Source organism: Haematobia irritans, chromosome 4 (genome assembly GCF_050003625.1).
Source record: "Haematobia irritans isolate KBUSLIRL chromosome 4, ASM5000362v1, whole genome shotgun sequence".
NCBI classification, from domain to species: Eukaryota; Metazoa; Arthropoda; class Insecta; order Diptera; family Muscidae; genus Haematobia; species Haematobia irritans.
In genome coordinates, this window is record NC_134400.1 from 194,173,947 (window position 1) to 194,192,313 (window position 18,367).

Sequence of the window (18,367 nt, forward strand, 5' to 3'; positions counted from 1 at the left end):
CCCTCCCCGACCCAATATCGAAAAATAATGTAGCTGATTTTTATCTAGATGCCAACCCCAACATTCAATGAAAATTTCAATCAAATCGCATAATTTTGTTCCAAGTTTAAAAAAGTAGGGCAAGGGGGAGGTCCCCCTCCCCGTCCACATATGAAACCATCAGGTACCCCATATTAATTCCATAACCTCACCGCATGTTCTCTGTAAATCTCAGATAATTTAGAAAATTTTAGTTTTTTCACTGTACTTAAAACAAAGTCGAACAAAGGGGAGGTCCCCCCCTGCCACCAAATATCGAAATATAAAGTTGCGGATCTTTGTCTAGATGCCAAACCCAACCTTCAATGAAAATTTCAAGGAAATCGGTCAACTTTGGTCCAATTTTCAAAAAGTCCGACAAAGGGGAGGTCCCCCTCCGCGACCATATGTCAAAAAATGAGGTACCCTATTTTCAGCACATGAGTGCCCCCCACGATCTCTGAAAGTTTCAAGTAAATCGGTTCAGCCGTTTTCGCGCCAACCCGGAACATACAAATAAACAAACATAATTTGAATTTTATATATATATATATATATATATATATATATATATATATATATATATATATATATATATATATATATATATATATATATATATATATATATATATATATATATATATATATATATATATATATATATATATATATATATATATATATATATATATATATATATATTATATATATATATATATTCGTAGAAAATTTTGTCAAAATTTTGTCAAAATTTTATTACTATAGAAAATTTTGTCAAAATTTTAGTGCTATACAAAATTTTGTCAAAATTTTATTTCTATAGAAAATTTTGTCAAAATTTTACTTCTATAGAAAATTTTGTAAAGATTTAATTTCTTGGAAAATTTTATAAAAAATTTTATTTCTATTGAAAATTTTGTCAAAATTTTACTACTATAGAAAATTTTTGTCAAAATTTTATTACTATACAAAATTTTGTCAAAATTTTATTTCTATAGACAATTTTGTCAAAATTTTACTTCTAAGAAAATTTTGTAAAGATTTAATTTCTTGGAAAATTTTATAAAAAATTTTATTTCTATAGAAAATTTTGTCAAAATTTTATTACTATACAAAATTTTGTCAAAATTTTATTACTATAGAAAATTTTGTCAAAATTTTAGTGCTATACAAAATTTTGTCAAAATTTTATTTCTATAGAAAATTTTGTCAAAATTTTATTTCTATAGAAAATATTGTCAAAATTTTATTACTATACAAAATTTTGTCAAAATTTTATTACTATAGAAAATTTTGTCAAAATTTTAGTGCTATACAAAATTTTGTCAAAATTTTATTTCTATAGAAAATTTTGTCAAAATTTTACTTCTACAGAAGATTTTGTAAAGATTTAATTTCTTGGAAAATTTTATAAAAAATTTTATTTCTATAGAAAATTTTGTCAAAATTTTACTACTATAGAAAATTTTGTCAAAATTTTATTAGTTACGTCAAAGTTACGTCAAAGTTACGTCAAAATTTTATTATTATAGAAAATTTTGTCAAAATTTTACTTCTATAGAAAATTTTGTAAAGATTTAATTTCTTGGAAAATTTTATAAAAAAATTTATTTCTATAGAAATTATTGTCAACATTTTATTACTATACAAAATTTTGTCAAAATTTTATTACTGTAGAAAATATTGTCAAAATTTTTTTACTATAGAAAATTTTGTCAAAATTTTATTTCTATAGAAAATTTTGTCAAAATTTTAGTGCTATACAAAATTTTGTCAAAATTTTATTTCTATAGAAAATTTTGTCAAAATTTTACTTCTTTAGAAAATTTTGTAAAGATTTAATTTTTTGGAAAATTTTATAAAAAATTTTATTTCTATAGAAAATTTTGTCAAAACTTTATTACTATACAAAATTTTGTCAAAATTTTATTACTATACAAAGTTACGTCAAAATTTTATTTTTATAGAAAATTTTGTCAAAATTTTACTTCTATAGAAAATTTTGTAAAGATTTAATTTCTTGGAAAATTTTATAAAAAATTTTATTTCTATAGAAAATTTTGTCAACATTTTATTACTATAGAAAATTTTGTCAACATTTTAGTGCTATACAAATTTTTGTCAAAATTTTATTTCTATAGAAAATTTTGTCAAAATTTTACTTCTATAGAAAATTTTGTAAAGATTTAATTTCTTGGAAAATTTTATAAAAAATGTTATTTCTATTGAAAATTTTGTCAAAATTTTATTACTATAGAAAATTTTGTCAAAATTTTAGTGCTATACAAAATTTTGTCAAAATTTTATTTCTATAGAAAATTTTGTCAAAATTTTACTTCTATAGAAAATTTTGTAAAGATTTAATTTCTTAGAAAATTTTATAAGAAATTTTATTTCCATTGAAAATTTTTGTCAAAATTTTATTACTATACAAAATTTTGTCAAAATTTTATTAATATAGAAAATTTTGTCAAAATTTTATTTCTATAGAAAATTTTGTCAAAATTTTATTACTATAGAAAATTTTGTCAAAATTTTAGTGCTATACAAAATTTTGTCAAAATTTTATTTCTATAGAAAATTTTGTCAAAATTTTAGTGCTATACAAAATTTTGTCAAAATTTTATTTCTATAGAAAATTTTGTCAAAATTGTACTTCAATAGAAAATTTTGTCAAAATTTTATTTCTATACAAAATTTTGTCAAAATTTTATTTCTATTGAAAATTTTGTCAAAATTTTACTTCTATAGGAGATTTTGTAAAGATTTAGTTTCTTGGAAAATTTTATAAAAAATTTTATTTCTATAGAAAATTTTGTCAAAATTTTACTACTATAGAAAATTTTGTCAAAATTTTATTACTATACAAAGATACGTCAAAATTTTATTATTATAGAAAATTTTGTCAAAATTTTACTTCTATAGAAAATTTTGTAACGATTTAATTTCTTGGAAAGTTTTATAAAAAATTTTATTTCTATAGAAATTATTGTCAAAATTTTATTACTATACAAAATTTTGTCAAAATTTTATTTCTATAGAAAATTTTGTCAAAATTTTACTTCAATAGAAAATTTTGTCGAAATTTTATTACTATACAAAATTTTGTCAAAATTTTATTTCTATAGAAAATTTTGTCAAAATTTTACTTCTATAGAAAATTTTGTAAAGATCTAATTTCTTGGAAAATTTTATAAAAAATTTTATTTCTATAGAAAACTTTGTCAAAATTTTATTACTTTACAAAATTTTGTCAAAATTTTATTACTATAGAAAATTTTGTCAAAATCTTACTACTATAGAAAATTTTTTCAAAATTTTATTACTACACTGTTAGAAAAATATGTTTTTCATATGTTCCGATATAAACAAAATGTGTTTCGGGCACAATTTTTAAACACAATATATTTAAGTGCAAACATGTAATGTTCCTAAACTAACACTAAATGTTTGGGACATCTATATTAATATGTTAGAATATATTATGTTTGTGGCATGAATGTTTCATAAAAATCATATGTGTGAATACAAACATATATAAATTTACAAATTTCGACTAAACATACATATGTTGTGATATTTTATTCAAAGCGACAGAGAGAGTATAGAGAGAAATAGAGATGGAAACCGGGAGAGTTGACGAAAGATATCAATATATCAAAAGAGTCAAAAGAGAACAATTTCTGTGAAACCGCTTGTATGTTGTTTCGGAAAGCTGTTTTATGATAAGGCCAAAAATTTGATATGTTTAAGTCTAAATATTATTTAATTTGAATAAAGAGAATAGACATTAGGAACCAAGAGAATAGACATTTGAAAAACAAACAGCATATGTTTTCGCCTTGAGAGCAGCATTTTATGTATGTGTGGACGTGCGTTGGGTTTATCATTTTGGCATTATGGGCACAATTTTTTTCTTGGTTCGTTAAAAGAAATCAGGGGTCTTCATAAAAATAACGAAAGGGCACTATACTCTTTTTAGAGTTGGGACAGTAAAATGAAATAAGGAGGAAATAGTGAAAAATTACACAGTAAAATGTAAAAACAAAAAACAAAGTTTAGTTCCTCTTTATTAATAAGTAGTCCACGAGGAGTTGACGGACACCATCAAATATAAAGGCGGGCATTAAGTTCGAGTTTTACAGCTAAAACAATTTAAAAAGTTTATTTTCTATAAAATGAATTATTAAAGAAAAATAAAAGGAATTTTAGAGCGATGGTGTTAAATACTAGTAAAAAACTGTTCACTCCTAAATAAATTTATGTTTATATTATAAAATTATGTACGTATGTTTATACTCGACTCCACGTTCTTCTTTTGTTAGTTTTTGAATTCCTTCCCAATTTTAAAGTTTTGTACAAAAAAATTTTTTTATTACAAGATTGTTATTTTTGCAATAAAAAATAATATTTTATCAAAAAATCAGTCAATTTCGTTTATATCAAGCACTGTTACTGACTATAAATCTTTAATAACGCACATTTCGAAGTTTCATTTAAAAAAATTAATATAGTATAAATATAAATGTGTAAATTAAAAAAAAAAAAAAAAAAAAAATGTTCGGTCGGAGCAGGGGTTGAACCCACGACCCTTTGCATGCAAGGCAGACATGCTAACCACTGCTCCACGTGGCAAACAAATGTATATTTCTGTTAAATAATGTTATGTTTGCATGGGCTCGTGGGCGCTGCAAACTATGCTATATAAATGTAACTTAAAACGATAATTATCTACTGGTGACTATAACAGCTACGTAGCCCAGTGGATAGTGTGTTGGCTTATAAACTGTATGGTCCTCGGTTCGATTCTCCGTGCAGGCGAAAGGTAAAATTTAAAAAATTTATAAAAGTGAATAATTTCTTCAACATTATTTGTATTACAGAAAAAGGTGCCAAGAATTAAAATATTTCGTGGAAGTGAAAATAACGAGTATGTTAGGGAATGAGCACAATCGTCTTTGGGAAAAATTCTTCCAAGCATATAATATTTTTGGGCTCAAAATGCTTCCAAACATATAATATGTTCACATAAAACAAACATATTAATGTTTCGGCAGTATCCAATAATATATGTGCTTCCTGCAAAATATGTTTGGAACATATGTTAAAGAAGCGATTTTTTTTGAGGGTGTATACAAAGTTTCGTCAAAATTTTATTTCTATAGAAAATTTTATCAAAATTTTACTTCTATAGAAAATTTTGTAAAGATTTAATTTCTTGGAAAATTTTATAAAAAATTTTATTTCTATAGAAATTATAGTCAAAATTTTATTACTATACAAAATTTTGTCAAAATTTTATTACTGTAGAAAATATTGTCAAAATTTTTTTACTATAGAAAATTTTGTCAAAATTTTATTTCTATAGAAAATTTTGTCAAAATTTTATTTCTATAGAAAATATTGTCAAAATTTTATTACTATACAAAATATTGTCAAAATTTTATTACTATACAAAATTTTGTCAAGATTTAATTTCTATAATTTCTATGGAAAATTTTGTAAAAATTTTATTTCTGTAGAAAATTTTGTCAAAATTTTACTATTATATAAAACGTTTTCCAACTGAACTCTATACGTATTTAATCGAACTTGTTTGATTTATTATATACCACGTATGGACTTACATACAATTTAGAAGACGGTGTTAGGAGGTTTTAAGATACCTTGCCGTCGGCAAGTGTTACCGCAACACAAGTAATTCGATTATGGATGGCAGTCTATAGTACAAGTTTCTATGCAATCCATGGTGGAGGGTACATAAGATTCATCCTGGCCGAACTTACGGCCGTATGTACTTGATTTCCTATTTCAAATTATGGTCAAATGCATACACTTTGCGTTTAAAACGTGTGGCCACAAATCATTAACAGTACAACCACTTTTTATACCACCTTAAATAACAGCCATTGAATAAGACATTTTCTATGATCATTTGAAATTAGTTAAACCCACTGCTTTCTGGTTATAAATAACAGAATAAAGCTAAAAAAAAAGCTTTTTTTATCTAACTGGAAATTAATGTGTATTTGATAGGGGTTCAAAGAAAATATTCATTTTTAACACCTGGTTAGAAAATATTTTTTGCTTATATATATTGGGTGGTAGAAAAGTGTTTTCGTATTAAAAATCAAATTCCCACTCATTTATTATACCCTCCACCTTAGGATTGGGGTTATACTAACTTTGCCGTTCCGTTTGTAATATATCAGACACAACAAAGTATGCAATCTTAATTGTAATAAAACCCTGAGTCGATCTAACGATTTATGTCCGTCCGTCGATTGAAATCAAATTAACTTCCAAACTAAACCAATTTCTGATTAAAATTTGGTACGTGATGTTAGTATATGCTTTTTAACAACCATGCAACAATTAATCCATACACCCATAGAAAAAATCATGAATGCCGTGGTCATTTCAAACCGATCCGTTCATGAAAGAAAGACAGAAAGAAAGAACGGACGGAGTCAATCTGACAACGTCAAAATGACACCATGCGTTGTCAAAACAACAACCAGCGTTCATGATCTGACAACGTAATGGTTACGAATTTATAAGGCATCTTAAAACTTCTTAAGATCATCTTCTAAATTGTAAGTTAGTCCATGCGGGATATATAGTAGACAAAAAAGGTCGATTAAATACGTATATGTATATTCACTTTCTTGACCGGTATATAATAGGGATGAAATAAATACGAACCGACATGAACTTTTGTGTGGTAATTATAGAGCCAGAATTGAAATATGGGGGTCGCTTTATATGGGGGCAATATACAATTATGAACACGAGTCTAACAAAAATGGCAGATTTTTTTACTGCTTGGTAGATTAGTAGAATTCTTGATGTTTTGGAAAATTTTGCAAAATATTCCTCTCCAACTATGAAATGCTTCATAAATTTTCTGTAGAAATAATATTTTGACAAAATTTTCTACAGAAATAAAATTTTGACAAAATTTTCTATAAAAATAAAATTTTGACAAAATTTTCTAAAAAAATAAAATTTTGACATAATTATCTATAGAAATAAAATTTTGTATAGAAATTATATTTTGACAAAATTCAAAAAAAAACAAGTAAGGAAAGTCTAAAGTCGGGCGGGGCCGACTATATTATACCCTGCACCAATTTGTACATCTAAATTTTCGATACCATATCACATCCGTCAAATGTGTTGGGGACTATATATAAAGGTTTGTCCCAAAGACATACATTTAAATATCACTCGATCTGGACAGAATTTGATAGACTTCTACAAATATAGACTCAAAACTTAAGTCGGCTAATGCACTAGGGTGGAACACAATATTAGTAAAAAATATGTGAAACATTTAAATCTGAAGCAATTTTAAGGAAACTTCGCAAAAGTTTATTTATGATTTATCGCTCGATATATATGTATTAGAAGTTTAGGAAAATTAGAGTCATTTTTACAACTTTTCGACTAAGCAGTGTCGATTTTACAAGGAAAATGTTGGTATTTTGACCATTTTTGTCGAAATCAGAAAAACATATATATGGGAGCTATATCTAAATCTGAACCGATTTCAACCAAATTTGGCACGCATAGCAACAATGCTAATTCTACTCTCTGTGCAAAATTTCAACTATATCGGAGTTAAAAATTTTCCGCTGCGGTCATATGAGTGTAAATCGGGCGAAAGCTATATATGGGAGATATATCTAAATCTGAACCGATTTCAAGCAAATTTGGCACGCATAGTTACAATGCTAATTCTACTCCCTACGCAAAATGTCAACTAAATCGGAGCAAAAAATTGGCATCTGTGGGCAAATGAGTGTTAATCGGGCGAAAGCTATATATGGGAGCTATATCTAAATCTGAACCGATTTGGCTAATATTTAGCAAGTTTTTCGAGACTCATAAAATATTCGGATGTACGGAATTTGAGGAAGATCGGTTGATATACACGCCAATTATGACCAGATCGGTGAAAAATATATATGGCAGCTATATCTAAATCTGAACCGATTTTTTCCAAAATCAATAGGGATCGTCTTTGAGCCTAAACAGGACCCTGTACCAAATTTTAGGACAATCGGACTAAAACTGCGAGCTGTACTTTGCACACAAAAATACATCAACAGACAGACGGACAGACAGACAGACAGACAGACAGACAGACAGACAGACAGACGGACATCGCTAAATCGACTCAGAATTTAATTCTAAAACGATCGGTATACTAAACGATGGGTCTCAGACTTTTCCTTCTTGGCGTTACATACAAATGCACAAACTTATTATACCCTGTAGTACAGGGCCTGTACCACAGTAGTGGTGAAGGGTATAAAAAATAAAATGTTGACAAAATTTTCTATGGCAATAAAATTTTGGTAGATTATTTTTGGCTCGAGTGGCAATCGTGATTTTTCTGTGATTTCGGTTTATTTTGGGGCTATATATAATATAGATCGATACGGACCAATTTTGGCATGGTTGTTATCGGCCATATAATAGCGAAATGTACTAAAATTTCAACGGGATCGGATGAATTTTGCTCCTTCAAGAGGCTCCGGAGGTCAAATCTTGGGAACCGGTTTATATGGGGACCATATAATTATGAACCGATATGGACCAATTTTTGCATGGTTGTTAGAGATCATATAACTAGTGCAATGTATCAAATTTTCACCGGATCGGATGAATTTTGATCGTCCAAGAGGCTCCGGATGTCAAATATGGGGAATGGTTTATATAAGGGCTATATATAATTATGGACCGATATGGACCAATTCTGGCATGGTTGATAGAGACCATTTACTAACACCACATACCAAATTTCAAACGGATCGGATGAAATTTTCTATAAGTGTATCGGTTCTTAATTATATATAGCTCCCATATAACCGCACCTCCAGATTTGACCAGATTTGATTTTTGGAGCTTCTTAGACGTGAAAATTGTCCTCCGATCCAGTTGAAATTTCGTACGTGGTGTTAACCCTTACCCTCCAATTCCCGAATTAAAATGCATGGGTGTAAACATTTTTAGGCGCTATATATGTCAGTCTTGACACACTCATGAAATGAAAACAACAAATCAAAGTCCTTGCTAGAAACTAGAAGTGCCCATATGTAATTGATACTTTTAGTTAATGTGGTATCACAATGGACTGAATAATCTAAGTGAGCCTGAAGCTTAATTGGCCTGCCACTTTAACCTACCCTAACCTAAATTCCTTGCTATCCTGGTTCGTCACATAATGCAAAAAATCGCATATAGAAATAAAAAAAGTATATAAGGCCTTAAGTTCGGCCAGGCCGAATCTTATATACCCTCCACCATGGATTGCGTAGAAGGTTAGGTTATGTGGCAGCCCGATGTATCAGGCTCACTTAGACTATTCAGTCCATTGTGATACCACAGTGGTGAACTTCTCTCTTATCACTGAGTGCTGCCCGATTCCATGTTAAGTTCAATGACAAGGGATCTCCTTTTTATAGCCGAGTCCGAACGGCGTTCCAAATTCCAGTGAAACCACTTAGAGAAGCTTTGAAACCCTCGGAAATGTCACCAGCATTACTGAGGTGGGATAATCCACCGCTGAAAAACTTTTTGGTGTTCGGTCGTAGCAGGAATCGAACCCACGACCTTGTGTATGCAAGGCGGGCATGCTAACCATTGCACCACGGTTACGTAGAAACTTCTTCTTAAAACTTTTTAACATCGTTTTCTAAATTGTGAGTTAGTCCATACGTGGTATAAATTAGACAAAAAAGTTATGTATAGGTAAGCTTACAAATAATTACGAATCGATATGGACTTTTGCAGGGTACGTAGAGAGCCAGAATTGAAATATGGGGGTCGCTTTTATGGGGGCTGTATATAATTATGAACTTGATATGGACCAATTTTTGTGTGATTGGCGATCGATTTATATGAAGGCTATATATAACTACAGACCGATTTCGACCAATTTTTGCATGGGTGTTTGAGGCCATATACTAACACCCTGTATCAAATTTCAACTGAATCAGATGAATTTTGGTCTTCCAACAGGCACCGGAGGTCAAATCGGTTTATATGGGGGCTATATATAATTATGGACCAATGTGGACCAATTTTTGTATGGTCATTAGAGACCATGTACTTACACCATGTACCAAATTTCAACCGCATCGAATGAAATTTGCTTCTCTTAGAGGCTCCGCAAGCCAAATCGGGGGATCGGTTTATATGGGGGCTATATGTAATTATGGACCGATATGGAACAATTTTTGAATGGTTGTTAGAGACCACATACCTACACCATGTACCAAATTTCAACCAGATCGGATGAAATTTGCTTCTCTTAGAACAAACGCAAGCAATATGGGGGCTATACGTAAAAGTGGACCGATATGGCCCATTTGCAATTCCATCCGACCTACATCAATAACAACTACTTATGCCAAGTTTCAAGTCGATAGCTTGTTTCGTTCGGAAGTTAGCGTGATTTCAACAGACGGACGGACGGGCTGACGGACGGGCTGACGGATGGACATGCTCAGATCGACTCAGAATTTCACAACGACCCAGAATATATATACTTTATAGGGTCTTAGAGCAATATTTCAATGTGTTACAAACGGAATGACAAAGTTAATATACCCCCATCCTATGGTGGTGGGTATAAAAACGGGACTTAGAAGCATATAAGCACGATATTGCCTATAGGCAACATTGGCCATGAGAGGGTTAAATGCACAGGATCACCGATTCCTCCGAAAAAAATACAATATGCAAAATGGTAAATAAATAACGTCTGCATTACACATTTTTTTTTCAAAAAAAATTATGTGTCTCAATTTTTTTGAAAAATAGTGGTTGTATCTTACAAAATACAATGAGCCCTAAATTAATTTTGTATTTACACATAAACATTTTGTATTTACACATATAATTTTAACCGAATCCTATGAAATCATGTGTGCTGTATTTAATACTCCATAACGCTATTTCTAAAATTTATATTTTTACGGAAAATTAGTTGTACTTCTGAGTAATCTGCAGTCAAAATGAAAAATTTGATTTTTGGCCAAAAATTAAAAAAAACTACAAATTGAAAGTTAAATAATATTTACCAGAGATTAAAATTCATGTTGGTTAAAAACTGTGTAGTATAAAAATATCAATTTGAATAAAGATATTTTTATACTACATAGTTTTTTACCAACGTGAATTTTAATCTCTGGTAAATATTATTTAACTTTCATTTTGATTTTTTTTTTATACCCTCCATCATAGGATGGGGGTATATTAACTTTGTCATTCCGTTTGTAACACATCGAAATATTGCTCTAAGATCCCATAAAGTATATATATTCTGGGTCGTGGTGAAATTCTGAGTCGATCTAAGCATGTCCGTCCGTCCGTCCGTCAGTTGAAATCACGCTAACTTCCGAACGAAACAAGCTATCGACTTGAAACTTGGCACAAGTAGTTGTTATCGATGTAGGTCAGATGGTATTGAAAATGGGCCATATCGGTCCACTTTTACGTATAGCCCCCATATAAAGGGACCCTCAGATTTGACTTGTTGAGCCTCTAACAGAAGCATATTTCATCCGATCCGGCTGAAATTTGGTATATGGTGTTGGTATATGGTCTCTAACAACAATGCAAAAATTGGTCCACATTGGTCCATAATTATATATAGCACCCATATAAACCGATCCCCAGATTTGGCTTGCGGAGCCTAAAAGAGAAGCAAATTTCATCCGATCCGGCTGAAATTTGCAACAAGGTGTTAGTATATGGTCTCTAACAACCATGCAAAAATTGGTTCACATCGGTCCATAATTATATATAGCCCCCATATAAACCGATCCCCAGATTTGGCTTGCGGAGCCTCAAAGAGAAGAAAATTTCATCCGATCCGGCTGAAATTTGGTATATGATGTTGGTATATGGTCTCTAACAACCATGCAAAAATTGGTCCACATCGGTCCTTAATTATATATAGCCCCCATATAAACCGATCCCCAGATTTGGTTTGCGGAGCCTAAAAGAGAAGCAAATTTCATCCGATCCCGCTGAAATTTGCTACATGGTGTTGGTATATGGTCTCTAACAACCATGCAAAAATTGGTCCACATCGGTCCATAATTATATATATCCCCCATATAAACCGATCCCCAGATTTGGCTTGCGGAGCCTAAAAGAGAAGCAAATTTCATCCGATCCCGCTGAAATTTGCTACATGGTGTTGGTATATGGTCTCTAACAACCATGCAAAAATTGGTCCATATCGGTCCATAATTATATATAGCCCCCATATAAAACGATCCCCAGATTTGGGTTGCGGAGCCTCAAAGAGAAGCAAATTTCAGCCGATCCGCCTGATATTTGGTACATGATATTGGTATATGGTCTCTAACAACCATGCAAAAATTGGTCCACATCGGTTCATAATTATATATAGCCCCCATATAAACCGATCCCCAGATTTGGGTTGCGAAGTCTCCAAGAGAAGCAAATTTCATCCAATCCGGTTGTAATTTGGAACATGGTGTTAGTATATGATCTTTAACAACCGTGCCAGAATTGGTCCATATCGGTCCATAATTATATATAGCCCCAATATAAAACATTCTCCAGATTTGACCTCAGGAGTCTCTTGGAGGAGCAAAATACATCCGATCCGGTTCAAATTAGGAACGTGGTGTTAGTATATGGTCGCTAACAACCATACCAAAATTGGTCCAATCACACAAAAATTGGTCCATATCGGTTCATAATCATGGTTGCCACTAAAGCCAAAAATAATCTACCAAAATTTTTTTTCTATAGAAAATTTTGTCAAAATTTGATTTCTATAGAAAATTTTGTCAAATTTTATTTCTAGAGAAAATTTTGTTAAAATTTTATTCGGTTCATAATAAAATTTTCATCATTGTCAAAATTTTATTTCTATAGAAAATTTTTTCAAAATTTTATTTCTATAGAAAATTTTGTTCAAATTTTATTCGGTTCATAATCATGGTTGCCACTCGAGCCAAAAATAATCTACCAAGATTTTAGTTCTATAGAAAATTTTGTCAAAAGTTTATTTCTATAGAAAATTTTGTTAAAATTTTATTTCTGTAGAAATTTTTGTCAAAATTTTCTTTCTATAGAAAATTTTGTCAAAATTTTTATTTCTTTAGAAAATTTTGTGAAAATTTTATTTCTATAGAAAATTTTGTCAAAATTTTATGTCTACTTTGTCAAACTGAATTATATACGTATTGGATCGATCTTTTTTGATTTAATATATACCACGTATGGACTTACATACAATTTAGAAGATGGTGTTAGGAGGTTTTAAGATACCTTGCCATCGGCAAGCGTTACCGCAGCTTAAGTAATTCGATTGTGGATGGCAGTGCTTAGATGAAGTTTCTACGCAATCCATGATGGAGGGTACATAAGCTTCGGCCTGGCCGAACTTACGGCCGTATGTACTTTTTTATACCCTCCATCATAGGATGGGGGTATATTAACTTTGTCATTCCGTTTGTAACACATCGAAATATTGCTCTAAGACCCCATAAAGTATATATATTCTGGGTCGTGGTAAAATTCTGAGTCGATCTAAGCATGTCCGTCCGTCCGTCCGTCCGTCCGTCTGTTGAAATCACGCTAACTTCCGAACGAAACAAGCTATCGACTTGAAACTTGGCACAAGTAGTTGTTATCGATGTAGGTCGGATGGTATTGAAAATGGGCCATATCGGTCCACTTTTACGTATAGCCCCCATATAAAGGGACCCTCAGATTTGGCTTGTGGAGCCTCTAACAGAAGCATATTTCATCCGATCCGGCTGAAATTTGGTATATGGTGTTGGTATATGGTCTCTAACAACCATGCAAAAATTGGTCCACATCGGTCCACAGTTATATAGAGCCCCCATATAAACCGTTCTCCAGATTTGGCTTGCGGAGCCTAAAAGAGAAGAAAATTTCATCCGATCCGGCTGAAATTTGGTACATGATGTTGGTATATGGTCTCTAACAACCATGCAAAAATTGGTCCATATCGGTCCATAATTATATATAGCCCCCATATAAACCGATCCCCAGATTTGGCTTGTGGAGCCTCTAAGAGAAGCATATTTCATCCGATCCGGCTGAAATTTGGTACATGGTGTTGGTATATGGTCTCTAACAATCATGCAAAAATTGGTCCACATCGGTCCATAATTATATATAGCCCCCATATAAACCGATCCCCAGATTTGGCTTGCGGAGCCTCAAAGAGAAGCAAATTTCATCCGATCCGGCTGAAATTTGGTACATGATGTTGGTATATGGTCTCTAACAATCATGCAAAAATTGGTTCACATCGGTCCATAATTATATGTAGCCCCCATATAAACCGATCCCCAGATTTGGCTTGCGGAGCCTCAAGGAGAAGAAAATTTCATCCGATCCGGCTGAAATTTGGTACATGATGTTGGTATATGGTCTCTAACAACCATGCAAAAATTGGTCCATATCGGTCCATAATTATATATAGCCCCCATATAAACCGATCCCCAGATTTGGCTTGTGGAGCCTCTAAGAGAAGCATATTTCATCCGATCCGGCTGAAATTTGGTACATGGTGTTGGTATATGGTCTCTAACAATCATGCAAAAATTGGTCCACATCGGTCCATAATTATATATAGCCCCCATATAAACCGATCCCCAGATTTGGCTTGCGGAGCCTCAAAGAGAAGCAAATTTCATCCGATCCGGCTGAAATTTGGTACATGATGTTGGTATATGGTCTCTAACAATCATGCAAAAATTGGTCCACATCGGTCCATAATTATATATAGACCCCATATAAACCGATCTCCAGATTTGTCTTGCGAAGCCTCAAAGAGGAGCAAATTGCATCCGATCCGGCTGAAATTTGGTACATGGTATTGGTATATGGTCTCTAACAACCGTGCAAAAATTGGTCCACATCGGTCCATAATTATATATGGCACCCATATAAACCGATCCCCAGATTTGGGTTGCGGAGCCTCAAAGAGAAGCAAATTTCATCCGATCCGCCTGAAATTTGGTACATGATATTGGTATATGGTCTCTAACAACCATGCAAAAATTGGTCCACATCGGTTCATAATTATATATAGCCCCCATATAAACCCATCCCCAGATTTGGCTTGCGAAGTCTCCAAGAGAAGCAAATTTCATCCAATCCGGTTGTAATTTGGAACATGGTGTTAGTATATGATCTTTAACAACCGTGCCAGAATTGGTCCACATCGGTCCATAATTATATATAGCCCCCATATAAAACATTCTCCAGATTTGACCTCCGGATCCTCTTGGAGGAGCAAAATTCATCCGATCCGGTTCAAATTAGGCACGTGGTGTTAGTATATGGTCGCTAACAACCATACCAAAATTGGTCCAATCACACAAAAATTGGTCCATATCGGTTCATAATCATGGTTGCCACTAGAGCCAAAAATAATCTACCAAAATTTTATTTCTATAGAAAATTTTGTCAAAATTTTATTTCTAGAGAAAATTTTGTTAAAATTTTATTCGGTTCATAATAAAATTTTCATCATTGTCAAAATTTTATTTCTATAGAAAATTTTGTCAAAATTGTCTTTTAATAGAAAATTTTGTCAAAATGTTTATTTCTATAGAAAATTTGTGAAAATTTTATTTCTATAGAAAATTTTGTTAAAATTTTATTTCTGTAGAAAATTTTGTCAAAATTTTATGTCTACTTTGTCAAACTGAATTATATACGTATTGGATCGATCTTTTTTGATTTAATATATACCACGTATGGACTTATATACAATTTAGAAGATGGTGTTAGGAGGTTCTAAGATACCTTACCGCAACTTAAGTAATTCGATTGTGGATGGCAGTATTTAGATGAAGTTTCTACGCAATCCATGATGGAGGGTACATAAGCTTCGGCCTGGCCGAACTTACGGCCGTATATACTTGTTTTTTTTTTAATTTTTGGCCAAAAATCAAATTTTTAATTTTGACTGCAGATTACTCAGAAGTACAACAAATTTTCCGTAAAAATATAATTTTTTAGAAATAGCGCTATGGAGTATTAAATACAACACACATAATTTCATAGGATTCGGTCAATATTATAAGATGTACGAATTTCTTTGTTGGTTGTATCTTAAAAGATACAGTGCGCATTTAAGGGTTAATATGTGGTGCTAATCACTATGCAAAAAAGATTGACCATTTTCCTGTATTTAGATTTAGCCCTCATATAAACCGCTCCCCAGATTTTACTTCCCGAGCCTTCTGGAAAAACAAATTTCATCCGATCCGAATGAAATTTGGTACGTGAGATCAGTATATGCTTTCTACTAATCAAGCAACAATTGGCATTACAAATAACATCATTGTAGAGGAGTGCATGTAAGTGAAATTTCCATCAAACGTCGATTCACCACAATTCACGTGACTCACGACAAATTCTCACGTTCCTCACGGCATTTTTCAATCTGGTATGAGCAAAAGCAACAATGTTCCAAAAAAGTTTCCGTTATTCAGATAATAGACGAGATTATCAAAGGAGTAAGAATTAAGTCTTGAGCTTTAGAGTGATTTTGCAGAAATTTAAATCACTCACTTTCACGAACCGATTTTATTTTTAACTCACGCACGACAAATTTGGTTTGGTCCCATTCACGAGGAATCTCGAGAGTTGCATTAGATGTAGGTCACGACTCACGTTATTTATGTGAGAATCACGCGTGTCACGACAATTTCGTGTCACGCACACACCTCTACATCGTTGTACTGGTGTTCTATTCAGTATTAGTGCTAATCTCGACAGTGCTGGATAGGTCTGCCTATCTGTTATACCAATCATCAATGTTCACCCAATGCCTTTCAAACTGTAGTTTACTCGTATGGCATACAACATTCAAAAAATTCCATTTCATTGCATTTTTCCCACCTGATGTTTTCTTACTTGTTTAGTTCTCATTGCACACACAGTGTAGTTTTTAGTTTTAAAACTAATAAATTGTATTAGTTTTATAAAAGAATTAAATTTGCATTAAATTAATATGAATTCTTGTATACTAACTGATTTGTTATTCCAATTTTCATTGTTTGGGTTTTGTTAGGGGTTTGTTTCACAATTCTCTAGAATGAATATCCGGCTGCATAATTATAGCGACAAGATGAGTTTGGATGCGAGACACCAACTAATTGATGTCATTTGAGCTATTTAATAATTTTAAACCGTCAAACACCCGGTCAATGATCGTATTCACTGTGTGTGTGTGTATGTTGAAAATTATAATAAATGATCATATTTTTAGTGTAACAATTATTTATGAATTAAATATTTTTTATAGATATTTCAACGCTCCCATTTTATAGGGAAAAATTTACAACCATCATATTTGCCATTGAAGCGTTTATAATTATCAATTAAATAAACGTATTGATTAATTCATATAGATTAGTCAATCAAAGTACCCTACACGAAGAGCGTATATAAAAAAATTTTATAAACATTTTATTTCTATAGAAAATTTTGTCAAAATTTTATTTCTATAGAACATTTTATTCTATCGAATAATTGTTCAACATTTTATTTCTATAGAAAATTATGTCAAAATTTTAGTCCTATAGAATATTTTATCAAAATTTTATTTCTATAGAACATTTTATCAAAATTTTATTTCTATAGAAAATTTTCTACTGATGATTACTTTCTCTTATGTCTCTGTATCGTGTGCCGATATATTTTCGTGCACTTCTCAATATCTTTCTTATAATTTTATTTCTATAGAAAATTTTGTGCAAATTTTATATCTATAGAAAATTTTGTGCAAATTTTATTTATATATTTATATATAGCAAATTCTGTCAAGAATTTATTTCTATAAAAAATTTTGTCAACATTTTATTTTCATAAACAATTTTGTTGAAATTTTATTTTCATAAAAAATTTTGTCACAATTTTATTTGTATATAAAACTTTGTCCAAATTTTATTCCCATAGAAATCTTTGTCAAAATTTTATTTCTATAGAAAATTTTTCAAAATTTGGTTTCTATGGAAAATTTTTCAAAATTTTATTTCTATAGAAAATTTTGTCAAAATTTTATTTCTGCAGAAAATTTTGTCACAATTTTGTTTCAATAAAAAAGCACAAAATGTTAATTCCATAGAAAATTTTGTCAAAATTTTATTTCTATAGAAAATTTTGTCACAATTTTATTTCGATAGAAAATTTTGACAAAATTTTATATCTACAGAAACTTTTGTCAAAATTTTATTTCTATAGAAAATTTTGTCAAAATTTTATTTCTGCAGAAAATTTTGTCACAATTTTGTTTCAATTAAAAA